Source organism: Prionailurus viverrinus, chromosome D3, assembly GCF_022837055.1.
Source record: "Prionailurus viverrinus isolate Anna chromosome D3, UM_Priviv_1.0, whole genome shotgun sequence".
Lineage (NCBI taxonomy): Eukaryota > Metazoa > Chordata > Mammalia > Carnivora > Felidae > Prionailurus > Prionailurus viverrinus.
This window is the reverse complement of record NC_062572.1, coordinates 69,626,199-69,636,106: the sequence shown is the minus strand read 5'-3', so window position 1 is coordinate 69,636,106 and position 9,908 is coordinate 69,626,199. Positions and strand designations below refer to the sequence as shown.

At 57.5% G+C, this 9,908-nt stretch overlaps 1 protein-coding gene across 1 annotated transcript in view; it reads left to right on the top strand.

Annotated features, from left to right (window-relative positions):
* Nucleotides 1-2,002: 2,002 nt before the first annotated feature.
* Nucleotides 2,003-9,908, top strand: part of ZBTB7C (zinc finger and BTB domain containing 7C) — a 353,165-nt gene continuing 345,259 nt past the window's right edge. The window contains exon 1 of the mRNA XM_047828757.1: nt 2,003-2,161. The gene's annotated coding sequence lies outside the window, so the exon portion shown is untranslated. The remainder of the gene's footprint in view (nt 2,162-9,908) is intronic.

Below are 9,908 nucleotides of genomic sequence, written 5' to 3'. Positions count from 1 at the left end.
TAGCAACTTGGAAGCCTGATATCCTGAATCTAAAAATCTCTTAAGTTTCTGGGACGGACTTCCCTGGACTTCTTATGAACCTTTGAACGGTTTGGGTAAGGTGGTTGTTCAAACTATTGAATGAATGATATTTACTTTGCAGAAAAAGCCAGGCGTCTCTAGCAAGTGAAAGACGATATACAAAACCCCATGTTCCAGATTCCCCTTTCATGTTTGTACCTAGCTGTCCACTGTCACATCCTATTCCAGAGTGTTTCGCCTGTCTTTCGCTATCCCAACGTGGGGCCTTACAATGTGCATTTATTACACGAATGAACGAAGCGATAAAAAATGCCAATGAGCGACACTGGGAAGAAGTGCCGAGCAAGAGGTCCACACATTCTTGTGACTGCTGTAAAGGACGCCATCGAGTATCTCCAACGTGAAAAGACATTACCCAGACAGCAACAGCTCTCCTGCTCTTTCATTAGCCAATGGCCAGAATAGGCACGGGAGGGAGGGATTCGCTTTCTCGACCGTCCTGGCCGCCCCTCTCGGTCCAGGAAAGCTCAGCCCCTGCAGGAACTTGAGGACCGCCAACTTGCCCGCGTCTGATGGAGGAGCCCTTGAGAGAGAACCCGCTGACATCCGAGGGCGGGCAAGGGATCCGAGGGCGGGCAAGGGGTCCGAAGTCCGCCCAGAGGGCGGAGGGGTGAGTGGCAAATATGCAGAGAGAAAAGCCAGTCCCTGCGTGTCCCGGCCCGCTGGTGTCCAGAACGTCTGGCCGAGCGCGGCCTCGCCCGCAACCGCTCCCGCCGTCGCTCGCGGGCGGAGACCTCCTGCCTCTTCCCTGGGATGGGTCCTAAGCGCTGTCTGTCAGTGCTCCGCGCGGCGCGACCCACCTAGACTCTCCCGCCCGTGCTGTAACAGCGGGGGCGGGGCTTGGCGGGACGGGGCGGAGCCAAGCGCTCCGAGGGCCCGTCCCTTGGCTGCGTTGCTGGGCGATTGGATGCTCTGGAAGGCCGCCTTCTAAGGCCGTCCAGGGGAGTGACCGGTGGCCGCTGGCGGGTCCCTGGCGAGCGGGGTGAGGGGTGCGGGGGCTCCGCCCGGCGAGGGGTGGGAGACCCCGCGCCCGAGCGGTCTCTGGGGCGGGGCTTCCCGCCGGGATTTGGGCGCCCTGAAATGGGGCAAGCCCGTAGTTGCTCGTGTCGGAGAGGTGTCTTTCTGACTCGCTGGAATTCCGAGAGCGTTTGGGAAACTTCTCGCCCCCACTCTTTACTCCCTACTTTCGAATGGGAAAGCAGTTGCTGAGTTGTTTTATTTCCTCCCCCAACCGGACTCTGTAAAAATAGCCGTGCGCCGGGGCGGGCGAGCCAAGCTCCGCCGCACCGCTGCCCCGGGCCGGGTGTGGACCTAAAAATACCCGGCGGTCGGGAGCCTGCGCTCCGGGTGCGGGCGGGTCCGGCTGGGCCGCAGAGGGCGTCTGGAGACCGGAGAAACGGCGGCCGCCTGGCCCCTCGCCTCGGCCGGGGCTGTCCCTTTAAATCCTGGAGGAGGCAAAGAGAAAAAAGGAAAGAAAGAAAAAAAAGCCCCGAGCGGATGGTGGCTCTGCCTGGCCCCCCACTCCGCCCCCGCGCCGGGGTCCTGCCAGCCGCCCGCCGCCTCCGCGGGTCCGGGGCGTCCCCCGCCGCGCCGCCCACCGCCACAGTTCCTGTCAAAATAGAAATTCCGCGGAGCCGGGGAGGAGGTCGGGGCGCAGCAAGTGCAAGTGTGGCAGGCGGGGAGGGGGCGCCGCGGAGGGGGCGGGCGCGCGGAGAGGCGACCGTAGACATCCGGGCCCTTTAGCCCCGTGCGCCCCCCGAGCGGGTGGCGCGGGCCGCGCGGGCGCCGGGCGCGGGGCGCGGGGCTGACAGCCGCGGCGCGGGAGGCGGGGCGCGAGGAGGGCGGAGGCGCGGCGCGGGGAGGGAGGAGCTGCCCGCGCGCCCGCCGCCGCCGCCGCCGCCGCCGCCGCCGCTCGGCTCCACACCCGCCGGCGCAGCCCCGCCACGAGACTCTGACAGCGCGCGGCCCGCGCTGCTCGGGCGCACAGGCACGGACGGACCGCGGCGGCGGCGACGGAGGACGCGAGGACCGCGGCCCGGCGCCAAGTGCGGCAGGCGCGCGGGGCTGGCGGCGCGCAGAGGTGAGTGGCTTCGCGCGCCGGGCTCGGGCACCGGCGGCGAGGGTCACGGTCTCTCCCGCACCTCGGCCGCCGAGGCGGGTCAGGGGGTCGCGGGGCTCCCGGAGGGTGGCTCCGCATCGCCGACGCCGGCAAGCCGTGTCGGGGCTGTTGCTAGGAGGCCGGCGGTCCGCGCGCCCCGGGGCGCCGGCGGGGGCAGGGGCGCCCCCAGCGCGGCGGGCAGGAGGCGGGGGGCTGCGGTGGCTATTCAGGGGCTCCGTGCGGCAGCCATGCAACGAGAGGAGGCGGGAGGAGGAGGGAGGGAGGAGGGGAGAGCCAGCGGAGAGCGAGCCAGCGAGCGGGCGCCGCGCCTCCTGGCTGGCACCGCGGCCCGGAGCGAAGTGGCGCGCGGGGCTGGAGGGGAACTTCTGCGGACGCGTGCGGCCCGGGGCTCGGCGGCGCCTCCGGGCCGGGACGGGGCGGGCCCGTCGGCAGCCACAGGTGGTTCCTGCCAAAAGTTTTACCGCACTTCTGCCGGGAAGGCGCCGGAGCATTTTGGAGAGTGACGGTTTCCTGAGACTTCGGCACCCGCACCTCACACTGTCTCATCTTGAAGACGAGAAAGGGGGCTGGAAAGTCTGGGATCCCGCATCTCGCGCCGCCGCTCCCGGGCTTCGTGGCCGTCCCTGCCCGGGGAGGGGGGCGCCCTTGTGGGGACCTCGGGGCTCCCGCGGCTGTCCTTTGGGAAGCCTCGCGAAATGGGCTCACGCGCGCCGTGCCTCGGTGCCTCGGGAAAGTTAGACTGAGGCCAGCCCGCTACCTGTCGCCCATACGGGGCAGCGCGGGGTCTCCTCCTAGGAACCGCGCTCGTCTTCGCTCCTGGCGTGCGTATCTCTTGCTCCTTTGAGATCGAATCGTCTCTGGCCGCTGTGCTGCTTTGTTATTCGGGCTGCTTGTCTGTTTCTTTAGGAGGAGCCAAAGAAAAGGCAAAGCAGCCGCAACTCTCCTTTCCTTTGAAACCAGCTGTGGAGGTTCCTACCCAAACGTAGGCGAGGAGGGTCCAGGGCCGAGGGGAGCCCGGAGTCGGTTGTGTGTGCTCCCTGCCTGGGGAGCTTCACTGCATCCTTGGCAAGGCTCGGGCTGGGATGTCTGGGGTCTCTGAGACACAAAGAGGATGAAGGTGGGAAGAGAGCACCCCTCCGAAGAGGAAGATGTGCCCTGGTCCGCTCTGGGAGAGAGGCTCTGGGAGAGAAGTCCAGCGGTTTGGCCGGCTTCCTCATTGGCCGGTTGTCGAATCCAGGGCATCGAGGTTAGAACCACCCGGGGAGGTCCGGCCTGGGCTGAAAGGAATCTTTATCCCCGGAGTGGGTTTGATACCCACCTGGTGCAAGTCTGCACAGAACTGCGTGAGAGGTGGTTGGAAACACTGAGTCCTTCATTGCCGCTGCCGCTCCCTAGTCCCCGAACCCCACGGAGTCCCTGAGCAGAAAGCGTGCCCTTTGCTTTAAAAAAGGTCACAGAATTTTGAAGCCGAAAGATGTCCTAGAGATATGAGGAACATTCATTTTACAGATGAGCAGACTCAGGCCCAAGGGAAAGTGACCTGTCACAGCGGTTAGAAACCCCGGGGGAGACTAGAAATGACATCAGCCTCCCAGACCAGGGTGGAGAGAGTTCCTTGGGCAAGGAAGGCCTTGTAGGGCCTGAGATCAGAAATGCCACCCCACACCCCAAGCCGATCGCGGGCTCATTGTCTGGTACTTTCTGCATCCATGTTTGCCAGCTAATGTGGTATATATTTCCTGTCCTCTGCCCTTGGCTCAAAAAAGAAAAAAAAAAAAAATCAGGACTATCACTGAAGATTCCAGTCTGACTCTATTCCAACTTTTCCTGCTCCCTCATCACCCCAAATTCCTCAAACTCCTCTGGTAACATAATGCAGCTTGATTGGCCAAGATGAGTTTGCAGCTTGTCTCATTGTGAAGCACCCTCTTTCCGTAGGATGCCAGAACTCTGTTTTCCTGGTAATTAGGTTTTACAGATATTTTTGAAAGGGAGCCCAATTCTGGATCAATTACACTTGGACACAAATGTTGTGCTGTTGTGGATACCAAATGAGAAAGATGGGCTATTATCTGGGGGTGTTGGAATAAATGTTGTTATGAGTGTTTGACACAGCTATTAGACATCAATGAGTGGGTTTTCAGTAAATGTTTTTTACGCCGTATTTTATTGAGCAAACAAAGTGTCTTAATTAAAAAGAACTGGGAGTTGGCCACTTAGATTTTAGCCACTTGTTTCTTAGCAGTGTGTATGAGTGGGAAGGATTTGAATGGTAAACAGACTGATTGTTGAGAGAGCTTCCCCTCCCCAATCAAACTATTCTAGGGCAATGCTCATCCTTCGATATATATTGTCATGTACACCCAGCAGAACCATATTAAATCAAAATAGGTGTGGGTGTGGCCTGTGTCGATCTGTATTAGTCAGAAGTGACTTGTGAGAGAGAATATTTTGTAAGTTTTATTGCTTTCAAGGGCATGCAGTATCAGGAATTCAAGGCTCACGCAATGCCACCGAGCAGAATTCTTCTGCTCTCGTGAGCAGATAAGAATCCGTGTCTCCCCAGCTGTGACTGGGGCTCCTGTAGATGAGACCAAGACCGGGCATCATCATGACAGTCCGGGGTTACATTTGGACAGTGTCTTTCCACTTTCAGTGCATGCTAATGTCAGGGCCATCCCCAGCAGGTGCACAGTTCAGCCCAGCCGTTTGTCTGTCTTACGGACGGGGAAGCTGAGGCAGAGAGAGGAGAGGGTGTTATTCCTACACTTCATGGAGTGCATTAACGTACTCTGGGCCTTCAGCTCAGGGTTTTTCGGAGGTGCTTGGGGTGTAAGAGGCCGCCTGAACATATTGCCCACTGCCCCTCTCCAAGCACTGCCATTGCAGAAGGGTGCAGAGGTGTGGTGGGGCTACAGTGACAATTCATGGGAGGCCACTCTCTCTGATGTTCCCCACCCCTGCAGTGGGTGAGCAGTTTCCTCCCTCTTATAGCAGGCTGTGGGAACTTGGGGGAGGAGGGACCAGCTGGCTGAGGCTGGGGCGGGGGTGTGGGATCTGTGCCTGTGTAGGGCTGAAGGAGTCCAGGCTATTTATAACCCCTCCTCTCCTCCTGGGAAGAAGAGACTCAAGGGTCTGGAACCATCTTCAGTGGTGACTTCTCCCCAGGGCAGCTGTGCCTCACTGGAAGAAAACCACCACCCATCTGCATGGTGGGTATTGTTGTGAACTCTGACCCGCATGGAGGGGTCCTGTGGGGCCTCTTGGAACCTCGGCTGCTCTGGGAGTTTTAAGATACAAAGGTTTTCTAGAGCCAGTGTGTGCACTGTTTCTCAGGCTCTGACCCCGCCCCCCTCCCCCCTTTACACAAAACGAGGCTTACCCCAGAAACCTCACAGGGCAGAACTTAAGAATCTGCAAAAGTGGGGGACTTGGCTTTTCTGAATAACGGCCATAATGATTTTTATGTGCGGGGAGATTCTGAAAGCGACGTAGCAGATACGGTTCGCCCTGACCATGAGCTGAAGCAGTTCTGTGTGGTGCTGGCCAGGGAGGTGTGGGGCTTGCACGCAAACTCTCCCTCCTTGCCCACCCCTCCCCTGGACCCCTGTGGTCCCCCTCGCCTTGACCCTCTTCAGACCAACACCTGAGTCCTCTTTTGTCTTCAGGGAAACGGTATCTGTCACGCCACTGGTTACAACCTCATCCCTGCGACTGGGCATATTTTCCCCCTGGGTTGGTGGAGGGAAGAATGAGGGTGGGTGGTGGAGGAAGCGAGCAAGGCACTGAGCTTGTCTCTCGGTTCAGCCCCTTGCCGTGAATTAATCCTCCCATCAGATCCATTTCAGGGGCTCGCGGCAGGTTTTGCCAGGGAGAGAAGACAAGCGGGGGGCCCTACGTGGAGAGGTGGGTGCCGGGCAGCCCCTGGCCGCGGGTGGTGCCTCCCGAGCCTGGCCCGGGCATCTCTTGCAGGGGGGTCTCCGGGGCGGGGCTTGTGTGTTGCTCATCATCACACCCCCAGCACCCGGCGCCAGTCCTGGGCCCCGCAAATGTTTGCTGAGCGAGTGCTGGGGGGCACTGGTGGGTGGGTGGAGGGCGGTCAGGTTTGCTTCTTCGTTGCCGCCAGCAGCACGCCTTGGCACGGGGAGGCCAAGGAGGCAGAGAATCGGGGTGTGCGTGAGAAGAGCCAGGTTTCCACAGGCATTTTGAGAGCCCTGGGCCAAGCTGATTGGCCATTTCACATGGCCAGAGATGCTGGGAGCAACAGACAGCGATGGAGTCTTTTTCTAGGAGCTGCCAAAGCCCAGTCCGACCTCACAGATCAAGCAGAGTGGGTTTCCTTTTGTCAGGCAGGTGGGCCACTCCTTTGCTTACTCTCTCGTGGGGACCCTGGGGTCCGGCCCCTGCCTGCCTCGGGGACTCCCTCCACTGCCTGTACTCCACCCTGCTGGATCTTCTTTGTTCTGCGAACACATCAAGCCCATGTGTTTCTCCTTGACTCTTCTTTTCATGTGGCGTGTCCTTCCCTCAGAGCTTTCCCCAGTTGCCCGCCATCCCCCCCCACCCCGCCCTGCCCCGCCCCTTGTCATTCAGGTCCCAGCTGAAACAGCACCCCGTCATACATTCTTCATAGCACCCACCTCTCTCGGATATACTCTTGATTTTCCTCTCGTCTCTGGCTTGTCTCTCCCTTTAGAACGTAAGCACCACGAGTACAGGGACCTGGTCTCTTTTGCTCCCCATTGTGTCCTTGGCCCCAGAACAGCACCTGGCGTGTAGCAGTGCCCGAGGAGATAGATGGTGAGTGGGCCTGCCAGTGAGTGCCAGGGGTCTGTGAAGATGAACCATCCGGGGGCCCTGCCCTCTGATCTCTTCAGCCGACGGGCACAAAAACTTGCTCCCCTAGACTCTGATGGTGGCAGGAAGGGAAGATGGCATTCACGAGACGCAGGCCGGGAGGGCCACGGCCACCTGGCGTTAGCCCTGACTCGACAAGGCCGGCCGGCTCAGGCAGAGGGGTCTTCTTTGCGATGGTATGTTAGGGGTCCGGAGCCCTGGCAGCTGAGCCGCCTCCAGGCCTGGAGCTCCTCTGGCCGGCTTGGCTGCCACCTCTCTCTCTGTTTATTTACTTCTTTGGTGAGCGAGAGTTCCAAGCATAATGCCATCCTTGGAGAGTCAGGAATGTTGTGTTTTTCCACCAGCTCCATTCATTCGCAGTCTCCTCGGAACAGCTGTGGACAGCTGGCTGCCAGCGTGGATGGAGGGAGGGTTTCTCGTCAGGGCCAAGGGGTGCACTCAGCCCTGCAGGAACGGGGGATTTCGTTTGTGTTTCGCACCCTGCTGGTTCCCAAACCCCACTGCCATGGTGCCTGTAAAAACAGATTCATGAGGAAATTAAAAAACTATTAGTGTTCAGTTTACCGCTTCCTTTCTGACTATGAAAGCAATGAGAGTCACGATAGAAACTTTGGAGAATATCGGCATGTGTAACACTTAAACCAAAAACTGTGACAACACCCTAATTTTGGTGCGTTCCTTCTAGTCTTTTTTCCTGTTCCCACCAAAACCCACACGCATGTGTGTGCACGCACACCCCCCCCACACGTATAAATGTATCTTAAGATTAAATGTGGTTTTCTGAAACGTTTAAAACTCATGCCATCTCTTTTTTCAAAAATGTTTATTTATTTGTTTTGAGAGAGAGAGAGAGAGAAAGTGTGTGAGCGAGCGTGCAAACTGGGAGGGGCAGAGAGAGAGGGAGACAGAGCATCCCAAGCAAGCCCTGTGTTGTTAGTGCAGAGCCCCATGCAGGGCTCAATCCCAGGAACCATGAGATCATGAACCGAACCGAAATCAAGAGACTGACTCCTAACTGACGGAGCCACGCAGGTGCTCCAAATTCATGCCGTCTCTTTTTAATTTTTTTTAATGTTTATTTATTTTTGAGAGAGAGAGAGAGAGCGACAGTGTGTGAGCGGGAGTGGGCAGAGAGAGAGGGAGACACAGAATCCAAGGCAGGCCCCAGGCTCTGAGCTGTCAGCACAGAGCCCCACGCGGGGCTCGAACTCACGAACTGCAAGATCACAACCTGAGCCGAAGTCTGACGTTTAACCAACTGAGCCACCCCGGCACCACCCCTCATGCCATCTCTTAATAAACGGAAAGGTTTCTTCTCTTGAGAGTCTGAGCCATTCCCACCGTGAATCCCTGATACTTAGAAGAAAATGTATTTTCCACATTTCCCCACTGGCGGAGAAGATTTCAGTGAGCTTTACCTTCTACGGTTTAAATTAGGAAAACAGTCCCCACCCCCAACACATGGCCAAAGCACTTAGGAAGTTACTGCTCACTCCTTATCTCTCTCCATCACTGTGTGAGGTGAGCATTCTATCACATTTACCAACGCCATCATGTTCTATAGAAACATATTTTTTTTTTTTTTTTTTAATTTTTTTTTCAACGTTTTTAATTTATTTTTGGGACAGAGAGAGACAGAGCATGAACGGGGGAGGGGCAGAGGCAGAGGGAGACACAGAATCGGAAACAGGCTCCAGGCTCCGAGCCATCAGCCCAGAGCCCGACGCGGGGCTCGAACTCCCGGACCGCGAGATCGTGACCTGGCTGAAGTCGGACGCTCAACCGACTGCGCCACCCAGGCGCCCCTATAGAAACATATTTTAATAGATGTGTAGCATTCCTTCAAATTACGTATCATACTTGATTTAACTATTACATGCCTGCAAAAAAACCAGACCCAGTACCCATTCACTAATCATTCCTTGACCTAAAAGTAAAAATAGCAGGACAGTCTTGAGAAGTAAGAGCCCACGTCATTGGATTAGTGTGTTTAGGGCATGAATGTCTGGAGACAGCCTTCGCTCCTTCAGGGGCCCAGGGGCTTTGTCACCATCACCGCCATGTTGCCAAGACCTGGAAGAATGCCCACTGCACTCTAGGTGCTCAGGAAATATTTTGCTGAATGAAGGAAATGCAGAAGCCTTCCTGTGGGAGGAGAGACCATGATTGGGAAGATGAGACCATGTCTGGCCATGTCAGGGCCTCTTTGGGGGGTGAGTTTGGCTGACAAGGGAGGGCAGGGCCCTGGGGGTGAAGGGGTGAGGAAGATCGTCACGTCCTGGGAAGCGGGAAAGGGCAACACGAGAAGCACTTCTCTGACTTACCAGTTTTGGGGGGTTTTTGGAGGAGGTGACGTTTAGGTGCAGTGTTGATATAAGGGGCTAGAGATGCTTAATTCCCTGGAGACAAGAGGGAGAGGGCACCCAGGCAGGAGAGCGGGCTGTGTGGAGCCTCAGAGTTGAGAGAACAAGTCTGTCAGCCCAGCATGAGGGGTGTAGCTCCACCAGGAGCTGGAGGCCCTTCAAAATGGCAGCTCCTCATGAGCCCAGAACCCAGTTCCGGGGAGGATGGGCCCTCGTGGGTCACAGAGCTCCACCCTGCCTCCATGGCCGTACTGCAGGTGGGGACACCGAGGCCTCAAGAAGTTAAGGGACGGTGAGGAACATGGGTTTTGGAGCTGATCAGACCTGAATCCTGTGGCTTGGCCACTTTTTCTGATCATGTTGGGCATGTTGCATAACGTCTCAAAGCTCTAGTTTCCTCGTCTAGAAAATGTTGAACGCCAGATTCATGGGGTGGATGGGGAAATGAGATGACACGATACAAAGAGGAGTCAGGGCTCCCGACAAAG